Raw genomic sequence first — 14,618 nt, 5'->3', positions numbered from 1 at the left:
AATAAGAAAATAATAATAGTGCAGTACAGTAAATCAGTACAAAGAATATCAAATAAAGCTATACACAGTCCACTCACATTTGGATGAGCTATAACAGAGCTCGGCTGTGATGCGCTTGGACGGTACAATCCCCGTCTTAGGATATGTGGTGATGGTAGCTCCAGGTGTGTTCCAAGGTGCAGAGGTGTGTTGATTTATAAAAAGGAAATATAGCAACAAATGGTGAAGTAAGTACTGATAATATGATAAAAATAAATAGTAATGTACTTACAATTGCTAGAGCATAAAGCCTGCTCTAGTGTAAACAGCCTAGGTGGTATAGTCCCCACCAAGGATATGCAGGATCCAGGGAGTAAATAAAAGTAGTTGAAATATAAAAGTATTCTATAAAAAGTACTTTAATATATAAAAAACAAGTATAATAACAAGTATAAAAGTATGAAAGTCCACTTTACGCGTTTCGCCTAATAACTTCTGAAGAAGCCTTATTAGGCGAAACGCGTAAAGTGGACTTTCATACTTTTATACTTGTTATTATACTTGTTTGTTATATATTAAAGTACTTTTTATAGAATACTTTTATATTTCAACTACTTTTATTTACTCCCTGGATCCTGCATATCCTTGGTGGGGATTATACCACCTAGGCCAGTGATGGCGAACCTTTTTGAGCCCGAGTGCCCAAACCGCAATATATGTCAACTTTTTTTCCCTCAAAGTGCCAACACTGCAATTAAACCTGAATACTGAGGTTTAAGTTTAGAAAAAACAACTTGTACAGTTGTCCGAACTAATTAACAACTTTTGTTTTAAAAGAAGAACACAACAGAGAGTTCAATGATACAGATTTTAAATAATGATATAAATAGATCAAATTCAGCTTATATTTATTAGTATCTCCAACAAATGCAATACATACACACAGACTGCAGAACACATTCTCACAGAGTCCGCTAAATACATACACACACCGTCTGCTAAACACATACACACATCGTCCGCTAAATACACACTCCCCATCTGCTAAATACACACTCCCCATCCGCTAAATACATACTCCCCATCCGCTAAATACATAAACACACAGTCCGCTAAATACACATACACACACACACACACAGTCCGCTGAGTACACATACAGACAGACAGACTGTTGAATACACACACATACTGCATTGAGGGGTGCAGTGTGTATGTATGTGTGTGTGTGTGTGTAAGGGTGTGGAGTGCTGTGTGTGTGTGGGGGGGTGTGCTGTGTGTGTGTGGGCGGGTAGGGGTGCTGTGGATGGTAGGGGTGCTGTGCTGTGGGTAGTGCTGTGGTGGTAGTGGTCCTGTGGGTCGTAGGGGTGCTGTGGGGGGTAAGGGGTGCTGAGGGTGGGTAGGGGTGCTGAGGGTGGTAAGGGTGCTGTGGGGGTAAGGGGTGCTGTGGGTGGTAAGTGGTGCTGTGGGTGGTAAGGGGTGGTAGGAGTGCTGTGGGGGTAAGGGGTGGTAGGGGTGCTGTGGGGGTAAGGGGTGGTAGGGGTGCTGTGGGGGTAAGGGGTGGTAGGGGTGCTGTGGGGGTAAGGGGTGGTAGGGGTGCTGTGGGGGTAAGGGGTGCTGTGGGGGTAAGGGTGCTGTGGGGGTAAGGGTGCTGTGGGGGTAAGGGGTGGTAGGGGTGCTGTGGGGGTAGGGGTGCTTTGGGGGTAAGGGGTGCTGTGAGGGTAAGGGGTGTTGGGGTGGTAGGGGTGTTGTAGGGGTAAGGGGTGGTAGGGGTGCTGTGGGGGTAAGGGGTGCTGTGGGGGTAAGGGTGCTGTGGGGGTAAGGGGTGGTAGGGGTGCTTTGGGGGTAAGGGGTGGTAGGGGTGCTGTGGGGGTAAGGGGTGCTGTGGGGGTAAGGGTGCTGTGGGTGTAAGGGTGCTGTGGGGGTAGGGGTGCTGTGAGGGTAAGGGGTGGTAGGGGTGCTGTGGGGGTAAGGGGTGCTGTGGGGGTAAGGGTGCTGTGGGGGTAAGGGTGCTGTGGGGGTAAGGGTGCTGTGAGGGTAGGGGTGCTGTGAGGGTAAGGGGTGGTAGGGGTGCTGTGGGGGTAAGGGGTGCTGTGGGGGTAGGGGTGCTGTGAGGGTAAGGGGTGGTAGGGGTGCTGTGGGGGTAAGGGGTGCTGTGGGGGTAAGGGTGCTGTGGGGGTAAGGGGTGGTAGGGGTGCTGTGGGGGTAAGGGGTGCTGTGGTGGTAGGGGTAAAATACATTAAAAAAAGATATATTAATGCTGTATTTCCCCCCCTCCCCCCCTTCTTCCTCTTACCTTTGGTGAAGGGGGGGACGGACACACAGCTATCCCTGGTGGTCCGGTGGTAAGTTTATTTCTGCAAGCAGCTCTTCTGTCCTCCTGTGCGATGCTGTGTGGAGCGTTGCCATGGTAACGCGCGGCAACGCTCCACACAGCATCGCGCGGGTGGACAGGGGAGCTGCTTGCTAGAGCCCTCCCCCTGCCTCCCGACCCGGAAGCAGAGTAGGCGCCTGCCGTTTCGGGCAGGCAGGTGCCTACTCTGCAGACAGCCAGCGGCCTCCTCTCTCCTGGCGAACTATGGCCGCGTGCCAACAGAGCGGGCCCGGCGTGCCACCTGTGGCACGCGTGCCATAGGTTCGCCATCACTGACCTAGGCTGTTTACACTAGAGCAGGCTTTATGCTCTAGCAAATGTAAGTACATTACTATTTATTTTTATCATATTATCAGTACTTACTTCACCATTTGTTGCTATATTTCCTTTTTATAAATCAACACACCTCTGCACCTTGGAACACACCTGGAGCTACCATCACCACATATCCTAAGACGGGGATTGTACCGTCCAAGCGCATCACAGCCGAGCTCTATTATAGCTCATCCAAATGTGAGTGGACTGTGTATAGCTTTATTTGATATTCTTTGTACTGATTTACTGTACAGCACTATTATTATTTTCTTATTTTTATTTTGAGGTTACCATCCACTTTTGGAAATATCCATCAAATATATGTATGTATACTTTTGTATTTAATAACCTCTAGGCGCGGTATACACTCTTTTTCTCTTATTTTTGTCCAAAATTAAATGCCTATGTATTTGTCCAAAAACCAAAGTTCTTTTAGCATGCATTACTAAATATACACATGGGTTATAAAATTGTACTGTAAAAATCTTATAGTTCTAGCACATATTTTCATAATACTGTGCCTTGTAAATATGTCCTTTTGTCCAACATGCATTTAACTGGGGAGCTTTTTAGTCTGGAAATCGAGAGTAATGCTGGCATGGTGTTTTACAGCATTAGCTCAACCAGCATTTTGTTTCATAAATTCAGAGCAATGGTAAGTGATAGTTTCCTTTCTAACAAACATAGGTCCAATGCCAAACAGTCTGCAGTAAGTGAAATCCACAGGAGGACATTTAGATGTTTCCACCTCTGTAATTTATTTGTTGTTATTCAGGATGCACAGACAGCTGCTAAGCTTTGTCTTCTACAAAAAAACAAAACAAAAAAAAAAACAACTGAAATATACACATATAGATAAATAGAGATAGAGATAGATAGATGTATGTATAGATAGATAGATGTATAGATAGATGTATAGATAGATAGATAGATGTATATATATATATATATATATATATATAGATAGAGATAGATAGATAGATAGATGTATAGATAGATGGATATAAAGAGAGCTGTATAGATAGAGAGCTGTATAGATGGACATTATATTACACACATATCTATACATTTCCTGTTCATATTACATGCAAATTATGCAATTCTCTTGTCATTCAACATTTTTTAAATACTTACTAGTGATGTCCCGAATGGTTCGCTGACGAATAGTTCCTGGCGAACATAGCGTGTTCGCGTTCGCCACGGATGGTGAACATATGCGATGTTCGGTCCGCCCCCTATTTGTCATTATTGAGTAAACTTTGACCCTGTACCTCACAGTCATCAGACACATTCCAGCCAATCAGCAGCAGACCCTCCCTCCCAGACCCTCCCACCTCCTAGACAGCATACAATTTAGATTGACTCTGAAGCTGCATTCTTTTTTGTGTGTGTGTGTTTGTGTTTATTATACACTATCCTCCGTAGCCAGTAACCTGTGTTTATTATACATTATCCCCCATAGCAAGTAACCTGTGTTTATTGTACATTATCCTCCCCATAGCCAGTAACCTGTGTTTATTATACATTATCCCCCATAGCCAGTAACCTGTGTTTATTATACATTATCCCCCATAGCCAGTAACCTGTGTTTATTATACATTATCCCCCATAGCCAGTAACCTGTGTTTATTATACATTATCCCCCCCATAGCCAGTAACCTGTGTTTATTATAAATTATCCCCCCATAGCCAGTAACCTGTGTTTATTAAACATTATCCTCCCATAGCCAGTAACCTGTGTTTATTATACATTATCCTCCCCATAGCCAGTAACCTGTGTTTATTATACATTATCCTCCCCATAGCCAGTAACCTGTTTGCGGTTGTTTGCGGTGCGTTAAACGGGGAGTTTGGTCTGTCACTGTGAAGCGGGCGTAACCCTTACACTACCTGATCAATACAACATCATACCTGATGTTAAAAGCACGTTATTCCAAACAATTTAGGAATGTTAGGTGATTTATGCCCTTTATGGATTAAAACCAGACTCTGCATCAACTATATAATTTTCCATGGGAGTTTTGCCATGGATCCCCCTCCGGCATGCCACAGTCCAGGTGTTAGTCCCCTTGAAACAACTTTTCCATCACTATTGTGGCAGAAAGAGTCCCTGTGGGTTTTAAAATTCGCTTGCCTATTGAAGTCTATGGCGGTTCGCCGGGTTCGCCCGTTCGCGAACATTTGCGGAAGTTCGCATTCGCCATTCGCGAACGGAAAATTTCATGTTCGCGACATCACTAATACTTACATGTTTATAAGAATGAGTCTACCGAGCAGACATGCTGCCATGTACAATTGACAGTATTGCGGATAAGATATGTAATTTAGCAGACGTTCATCTCTGTGTCAATGGCTGGAGAAAGCCATGAATGTATCCTGAAGCACATTGTAGTAATACATCACTGCATTTGAGAAACTGTCTCAGTGGAAAACTTCCGTCTATCATCGTTATTACAAACTTGAGCTATTTTATTGATATTTAGGCATTTCTTCTTACTTTAAATACACAGTTATTATCCCTCAAGAAAGATTATAGCTTATACTAATTGGGGTGAAACCTGCCTTTAGGGTAAATTCATTCGAGCACAGCTGCCATATGACTACGAATCAACTTTGTGATAATGATTTTGTTCAATCTCTCCAAAGAGCTCATGCTTCTAAAGGTGTTCAGAGATCAGCAGATTTGAAGAGGAAAGCCAGTTTGGAATCTAACATTTCCCCAAATAATTGGCTACTGTTTTAAAAAATATATATATATTTAATATATTATATAATAAGATTTATGTTTAATGTTACGCTTTTCCTTTCTTAAAAGAATACTAAAGCATTAGGAATACAAACTTGTATACTTAACACTTTAGCGACTCTGTCATTATTTAGATAGCAGCCCCCCAGGATGTGCAAATAAAAAAATTAAATTATAAAATCAAGATTTTTACTTATGTTTTTCCAGTGCCGAGACTTCTTCGGCACTGCTTACCTTTACACCTCCCACACTGTCAAGAAGGAGGCATGACCTTCTTAAGTGAACAGTCTAAGCAACATAGCCCCTTCATAACGATGGAGCAAATAAGCCCATTTGCTCCATTGTTATGGAGGGGTGTAACGGACCGTTTCAGCAGACAAGGGGTTAAAATCCGTTTAGGCGATAATCCCCTTTTCAAAGACAGGCACAGCTACTGTAGAATCACCAAAACTCACGAATTGGATATAAGTGAATGCACCAAACTCCCGAACTGCATACAAGGGAATAAGGTAGCATTCCAAACTCCCGAACTGGAACCTCACGAATAGCTGCTAGCAGACGAACAGGAAAAGCTCCCAAGCGGCTTACACTCCTGGCAGTCAGTCCCTATCAGCATACAGTGAATCCCCCCAAGAACGAGACAAGGCACCGTGTTGAGGGTCAAGCAGTGGTCTGTTTATTGAGGACTACCTGCCCCTGTATTTATGCAGGTCTCCCACCTGGTGGACACTCCCCTAGGGGACCAGATGGAAGACTGTAACAACGGACAGACAAGTACCAATTACAGACATACAGCAGTAAAACATCCCCACAATGCATCCTGGCTTCCTCCTCTCTGCCCTGGAGAAGTAATTCAATTATCTCAGAGGACAAAGGAAAAACTCCATTACACACGTGGGGACACAAAACAGACTATCACTTTAAAATACATAAAGACACATTTTATACATAAAACACAGACATATAATATATCCCCAGATAGCTCAGGTCTGAGTGCACATTATTAGGCGAATGGCACTCAGACCACACGAATACAGTTTAATTGCCATGGAGCCAGAGTCTTTAATTACACAAATTGGCTCCATGGCATGGCTATCTGGGTTAACATTCACATAAAATAAACTACCGAATTTACATGCATTCGGTTAAATATATACGAATTAGAACCAGGGGCTGGAGGTTCAGCGGTGCCTGCACGTAAAAGTGTCCGGGTTTGGTGCATGAAAACCGGGCAGAAAAGCGCTGGCTGCCCGGGGAGCTCCAGAACACCGCCATCTAGTGGCCGCTAAGTGTAACCGCGGCCACCCAGTAACAATCAATTACTTCGGTTAATTACAATCGGTTAACCGCAGCTTCAGGGAGGTTAATTGAGGGCCCACTCCAGCTTCTGTGTGGCCAATTAACAGCGCCGGCCGGCTTCCCACGGCTCTGGGGAGGCTGAAAAACGGCTGTTTGTTCGGTAGATAGAATCTACCGAACGGTTTTGCAGAAAGGGAGAAATAAATCTTTCTGCACAGTAAAATTAACCCTTTAGCTGCCGGTCCATAATCCAAAGGCAGCAGGCGGGCAACCAGGCTCCTCCAATGCAATGTGGCGAGATTGGTCTCGTCACATCTCTCCCCTTTTCCAACAGACTAACAGGGTACCTGACCTCCTGCCGGTCAGTGCCCTTGTTAGTCCAGCAGCCCACCCACAAAGCAGAAAAAAACAGTACAGCCCACCCACAATAAATGGTTACCACACCTGGGTAGAGGAGAAACTTGTCCATGTCCAGGTGCCTCACCATGGCTGTGTGGGGGACTGGTAGGCTGCCTTCGTGGGTTGCTGAGTGGGCAGAGACCAGCGGTACTCTGTCCTGGTGCCAGTACTACCACCGGAGTAGTCTGGTTGGAGCCTGGTTGCTGGAGACTGACTGTCTCCCCTTTAGGTGCACGGCTCTGCTGCCGGAGGGGGAGACTGACTGTCTCCCCTTTGGATACACAGCTCTGCTGCCGGAGGGGGAGACCGCCTGTCTCCCCTTTGGCTAAACAGCCCTGTCGTGGGGGAGTAAGTGCAGAGACCACGGTCCCATCTGCACAGCTGTGGGGATTACAGTCTCCCCCTGGTACATTAAACTGCCGCTGGGGAGAGGTGGTAACAAGCTCCTCTCCCATACATACTTCCAGTCTCTGTGGAGGGAGACCGACTGTCTCTCCTCCCAACACAGAGTCCTGCTGTTGGGGAAAGGAGACTGGGCTCTCTATTCCCTGCTGGATACTCTGCCGCTGGGGAATGGAGACTGGGCTACCAATTCCCTGCTGTATCTCCCGCTGGGGAATGGAGACTGGGCTCCCAATTCCCAACAAATAATACTGCCGCTGGAGAATGGAGACTGGGCTCCCAATTCCCGGCACATCACACTGCCGCTGGGGAATGGAGACTGGGCTCCCAATTCCCGAAAAATCACGCTGCCGCTGGGGAGGGAGGACACTGCTCTCCTCTCCCTGGACTTCACACTGCCTTCCCGGCATCTCACTCTGCTGCTGGGGGGCAGGAACAACTACCTCTGCCCCCTGTAACTCAGCCTGCCGCTGGGGAGGGAGGACGCTGCTCTCCTCTCCCTGCACTTCACACTGCCTTCCCGGCATATCACTCTGCCCCCTGTAACTCAGCCAGCCGCTGGGGAGGGAGGACGCTGCTCTCCTCTCCTTGCACTTCACACTGCCTTCCTGGCATATAACTCTGCTGCTGGGGGGCAGGAACAACTACCTCTGCCCCCTATAACTCAGCCTGCCGCTGGGGAGGGAGGACACTGCTCTCCTCTCCCTGCACTTCACACTGCTGCTGGGGAATGGAAACTGGGCTCCCAATTCCCTGCAGGACCGGTGGAGAGACCTCGGTCCCATCTCCACCGGCCACCTGGGGTTCTTCCCAGTAAAACTTTACCATCTCGTCCCCTCTGAATGGGTCTGGCTCTGGGTCTGTCCTGCTGCTCTCCTGCTGATCCTTCTCATTGTATTGGAACAGCTGCTGGTAGCCCTGTTCTAGCTCCATCTCCCGGGTCACCAGGTGGACCAGGTCTTGCTCAATCTCGTGAGTGTCGTCCCAGTCATACCTGCTCTCCCTCCACTCCAAGAGATCACTGAACCGGGCTTGTGTAGGGCTCCCAAATTCGAGTTCTGAAAAAGACTCCCATAACAAGCCAGGGCCATCAAACTCCTCTCCCTCTGGCTTGTCATGCTCGGCTGTCCAGGGCAGGTACTGTGCCCCATACCACCAGAGCGCCTGGTACATCTCCTGCCATACCCGGAGCTCCAATTCCTTTACCCATTCCTCCAGGGGCTGCTCTCCCAGGAAGGGCATCCGCAGGGCTAGTCGCTTCTGAAATCGCTGGTCTTCCTTGAGGAGTCTCTCGCCCTGCTGGTACTCAACAATACCCAGTGCCTGGTACCAGATGCCTTTGCGGACTGCATCTCGGTCATCCATGACACCCTCCTCATGCTCCACTGCTGGTTCCATCCTGGTGCTGTCAGGGTTGCTGTACTCAGACATGCGTTGCCCTCAAATTGTAAATCCAAAGAAATGGTGTCTCCTGTAGCTGTCCTTCTGGCTGTAGGAACGATCCCGCCGCTTGCCACCAATTGTAACGGACCATTTCAGCAGACAAGGGGTTAAAATCCGTTTAGGCGATAATCCACTTTTCAAAGACAGGCACAGCTACTGTAGAATCACCAAAACTCATGAATTGGATATAAGTGAATGCACCAAACTCCCAAACTGCATACAAGGGAATAAGGTAGCACTCCAAACTCCCGAACTGGAACCTCACGAATAGCTGCTAGCAGACGAACAGGAAAAGCTCCCAAGCGGCTTACACTCCTGGCAGTCAGTCCCTATCAGCATACAGTGAATCCCCTCAAGAACAAGACAAGGCTCCGTGTTGAGGGTCAAGCAGTGGTCTGTTTATTGAGGGCTACCTGCCCCTGTATTTATGCAGGTCTCCCAGCTGGTGGACACTCCCCTAGGGGACCATATGGAAGACTGTAACAACGGACAGACAAGTACCAATTACAGACATACAGCAGTAAAACATCCCCACAATGCATCCTGGCTTCCTCCTCTCTGCCCTGGAGAAGTAATTCAATTATCTCCCAGGACATTACACACGTGGGGACACAAAACAGACTATCACTTTAAAATACATAAAGACACATTTTATACATAAAACACAGACATGTAATATATCCCCAGATAGCTCAGGTCTGAGTGCACATTATTAGGTGAATGGCACTCAGACCACACGAATACAGTTTAATTGCCATGGAGCCAGAGTCTTTAATTACACAAATTGGCTCCATGGCATGGCTATCTGGGTTAACATTCACATAAAATAAACTACCGAATTTACATGCATTCGGTTAAATATATATGAATTAGAACCAGGGGCTGGAGGTTCAGCGGTGCCTGCACGTAAAAGTGTCCGGGTTTGGTGCATGAAAGCCGTGCAGAAAAGCGCTGGCTGCCCGGGGAGCTCCAGAACACCGCCACCTAGCGGCCGCTAAGTGTAACAGCGGCCACCCAGTAACAATCAATTAAGCTGCGGTTAACTGCAGCTTCAGGGAGGTAAATGCAGGGCACACTCCAGCTTCTGGGTGGCCAATTAACGGCGCCGGCCGGCTTCCCACGGCTCTGGGGAGGCTGAAAATGGCTGTTTGTTCGGTAGATAGAATCTACTGAACGGCTTTGCAGAAAGGGAGAAATAAATCTTTCTGCACAGTAAAATTAACCCTTTAGCTGCCGGTCCATAATCCAAAGGCAGCAGCAACCAGGCTCCTCCAATGCAATGTGGCGAGATTGGTCTCGTCACAAGGGGCTATGTGTCACGGCTTACCTTAGTCGGGAGCCCGGTAGGCAGAGATTTATGCTCACCCTTGCATTTAAACACAGACCAAGGTGGTCAGGTAAGAATTCACCTGGCCTGTGAATCTGTGCACAGGTGCTGTGTAGGATATTGCTGCAAGTCGCGGTACAGGTAAGGACACAAGCAGGATAATCGTCAAGGGTAAGCCAAAGTCAGAGAATGCCAAGGTCAGGAGCCAACTCGAGAACTCTGGAATCACAAATACTAACACAGGAACCAGAGTCAATGAACTGACACTGCCCTCAGGAAGAGGCAGTGTCTTATACCTGTCTAATTAGGCATCTGCTTCAGGTGGGCTGAGTTTGATAGGAGCAGCCACAGGTAACGTCCAGCCCCCAGTGCTGGAGATAGGGCAGGAATAAACATCAGACTGAAGCAAGAACTGGAGAGTGGCAAAACTGCAGGACCATGGCACAGAAGAACCACAGTTTAAATCCCCTGTTGGGCACTTCTGGGGTGACCAGGTCTGGCTGTCTGGATGTCACGGCGAGAACCGTGACAGTACCCCCCCTTTAAGAACGCTCTCCAGGTATGAACAGGCTCTTCATAGTAGCACACCTCATCATCAGGTTCGCTATTACTCAGATAGTCCTTGTAATCCTAGTCTCCAAGGTGGAGTCCCTTAACAGCATGGGGCTCTATAGTGCCAGTTTCTGATACCACTAGAGAGAGGTCAAGGTCTTTGAGGATCTGGGTACAGGTGGTAAGTACTGCGTTTCTGGAAGGCAATTCCTCTGAACGTTTCTCCTTAGAATAGTCACCAGGAGCAGAGTTTGTGGCTTTCATTGCTTTTTTGAACATACCCAGATCTGTTATGCAGACTTTGGTACCATTAGAGGCATAGGTACACTATGCAGGTAGATCTGTTTTGAACACACAAGAAGTGGTGATGGTACCAGGAGTGTCTTCAGGAGGAAGTGTAGATTTCTTTGGAGCAGGAGATGTAGAGCTTCTCAGTGGGGTCAAGAGTAGTAGCCAATCGGAGAGCTGGAGGCCTAGGAGGACGAACAGGGCATTGTGTGATAAAATGCCCTCTTTCTCCACAGTAGAAACATAGGCCATGGCTTCTCCTCCGGTCTCATTCTTCCTGTGTCACTTTGAGCTGGACTAGTCCTATTTCCATAGGTTCCTCAGAGTCAAGAGGAATGTATGAAATCTCTGGAGTCCTCATAGGAACCGGATCACGAGGAGGCAACATGGGGGTGTAGTGTTGGTACTGGTTCCCCCAGTCTCTAGGAATCCGGGATCCTCTGAGACGTGGTGCAGGCTTTGGCGCAGTGGTTTTGCTAGAGGTCTTGCACTGTGAGTTCATAGCAGTCATAAAGGATTCCCAACTGTCAAGGACAAGACTTTTAAACTGCAGCATTTGGTGTGCCCATGTTTTAATCTTTCCAGACAGCAGGTTAAGAGCTGCTCGGACCCTTACATACGTCCGAGGCTTCAGGGCGAACAACAATTCACAGTCTACCTTCCGGGGATAGCATACGGTGCCTTTAAAAATCTGAACTTCTCGCTGCAGCTCTGAAACAGTCTGGGCCAGGCTGGACACTTGCTGATTAAGCAATTTGAACATTTCTGCAGACTCCATGATGGTCAGTTCATTCTGTCAAGGCGTACCTTAGTTGGGAGTCCGGTAGTCAGAGATTTATGCTCACCCTTGCAATTAAACACAGGCCAAGGTGGTCAGGTAAGAATTCACCTGGCCTGTGAATCTGTGCACGGGGCTCCAAGTCGCGGTACAGGTAAGGACACATGCAGTAGAATCGTCAAGGGTTAGCCAAAATCTGTCACGGCTTACCTTAGTTGGGAGTCCGGTAGGTAGAGATTTATGCTTACCTGTGCCCAGACTCACAGGCTAGGTGAATTCTTACCTGACCACCTTGACCTGTGTTTAATTGCAAGGGTGAGCATAAATCTCTGCCTATCGTACTCCCAACTAAGGTAAACCGTGACACTATGTTGCTTAGTGAGTCAGATGAATTGTTCAGCTAATGGTATTAAAATATGGTCAAAACTGACATAGCCAAACTGCTACTCCTGTTTTTATTCCTTGGATTTATATCAGAATATTGTTTCCAAATTTCTGCTGAGCAGAATCGATATTCATCCAAACTTTTCTATTTTCGGGGGGAAAATGTTCTTACCTGGCAAAAGTCTACATTTGTTAATACATTTTTCTAGCAATGTGGATTTTGTTAAAAATTAACACAAATGTTAGAGTTGCTTGTTCTTTTATTTTCACACATATCATCAATATAATAGGAGTTCAGATTGAACAAGCTTTCATTGTGTGTTACAGTTTCTGTTACAGTGTGTGACATTTTTCAGTTGTGGCTGGTGAAGTTTAAATATGGTGAGTCTATCTTTGTAAACAAATGTGTGTTTGTGTACACGATTGTGTGTATGTATATGAATGTGTGTGCATGAGTCTGTGTGTGTATGTATAAATCTGTGTACAGTACAGTTTGAATGTGCACTTGATGTGTGTGTGTTTGTTTGTGTGTATATGAGTCTGTGTATGTGTGTATTACATAGTTACATAGTAGTCTAGGTTGAAAAAAGACTGAAGTCCATTAATTTCAACCTTGAAACACATTCTGTTGAACCAAAAGAAAGGCACAAAAAACAACTACAACCATTTCCAGTCATGCCACGAAAAAACACTATTTCCAATCAGACTGTATTATAGGTACAATATGTGTGTATGTATCTATATCAATATCAATGTGTGTGTCTTTGGATATTGAATATTTGCCCATGTATGTGTGTACATGAGTGTAAGTATGTGTGAATATGGATGTGTATATGAATATAATATGCCAAACAAAAAGGGGTTGTGGTGGTGATGAGTGAAACACCTATTTTTTTACAGTTGGTGACTGAAAAAATACATTACTGCCCCAGGTGCCATGTAACCTAGGGGCAATCACTGTAAAGCCATTTTTTTGCAGGTTCCACTGTTTAAATGTGAATTCATTATCTATATTTTCATCTGGATATCTTTCTTGAAAGTACAGTTGTGAAAATTGTAAATGATCTTCAACACTTTAAATTACAATATAAAATACTTTAAAAATGGAGACATCTAGTCTTGCATCACATCCGTAAAAAAAAATTTAAAAAAGGAAAACAAAACCAAAAACAAGTTCAATTAAAAATTTTTTTTTGTTTTGTTTTTATTTTATGCCTCAAGTAAAATTGCCAGGTCTGCTAGGAACAAGTCACACGCTGGCACTCTGGAAGGTTTTACTGACAAAACAAATGTGTGTGTGTAAAGTTATTTTTAATGTGTGATTGTGTGTGTGTTCTGCTGTGATCATTAAAAACAACTCACACAGCCAGCGTTTAAGAGAAATTACTTCAGCCAACAAAGGGACTGCAGAGATCCAGGGAGAGTTGGATGACAATGTAATCCTGCTAAAGAAAATAACACGAAATAAATTCGCTATATTTTATCAATAGTAACTCAGTAGAATACGCGTCCATACATTAGGAATCCGTATTCTGAAAGTGCTAATTATTAATCAATAATAACATCCTATAACAGCAACTACTAGTTATTGAGCTGTGAATATTAATATGGCATAGTGTTGAGACACATTAATATGTGCTAGCCATAAAAGTAATGATCAACATATGATTCAATCACACAGGCCATATTATGGCAGCAATATATCATCATTATAGAAAGAGATACACAAAGGCAGAGTTGGAGCAAGTTGTGAACTGTCTTACAAAATTTAGGCCATAGCAGGCCATAGTAGTAGAGATGGAATAAATCTCAACTCACAGTTCAGTGAATTTATAAAAATGTATTTGTGAAACTCTGGACCCCTGAAGCACTTTAGTTGCTGAAGTACTTTATGTGTAAAGCATGTGCCCTCTTTTTTCATTTTACAAAAAGTGGAGATTTTCACAAAATGTTGCACTTGGCACTATTATAAATTAACTTTGTTACAACTTGTTACAAATACCATAAAATCAAGATCAGGAACACAGCAGAAACCACCGGGCAATGATAGAATGTAAAAATTTGTTTAAATAACCCTCCTGTTTATCCGATTGGTTGTAACTGGCCTTTGACCCCAAAACGTGCGTGCGTGTGATGTCACACGCACGCCGACATCATAATCAACGTGGGTGGCCATGGGGCTATAAAGTGGCATAGATCCACAGCAGCCAGCGTACCTAGACATGGGTTTATCAGGTATCCGGGCGCAGGGTTGCAGATGGGCACAACTATTCCTGTGAGGACGGTAAATGCCATCAGAAACATTTCTATGTGCGGATGAATCCATTATAGG

Source organism: Pelobates fuscus, chromosome 5 (assembly GCF_036172605.1).
Source record: "Pelobates fuscus isolate aPelFus1 chromosome 5, aPelFus1.pri, whole genome shotgun sequence".
Lineage (NCBI taxonomy): Eukaryota > Metazoa > Chordata > Amphibia > Anura > Pelobatidae > Pelobates > Pelobates fuscus.
The sequence above is the reverse complement of the archived record's forward strand: the minus strand, read 5'-3'. Positions refer to the sequence as shown.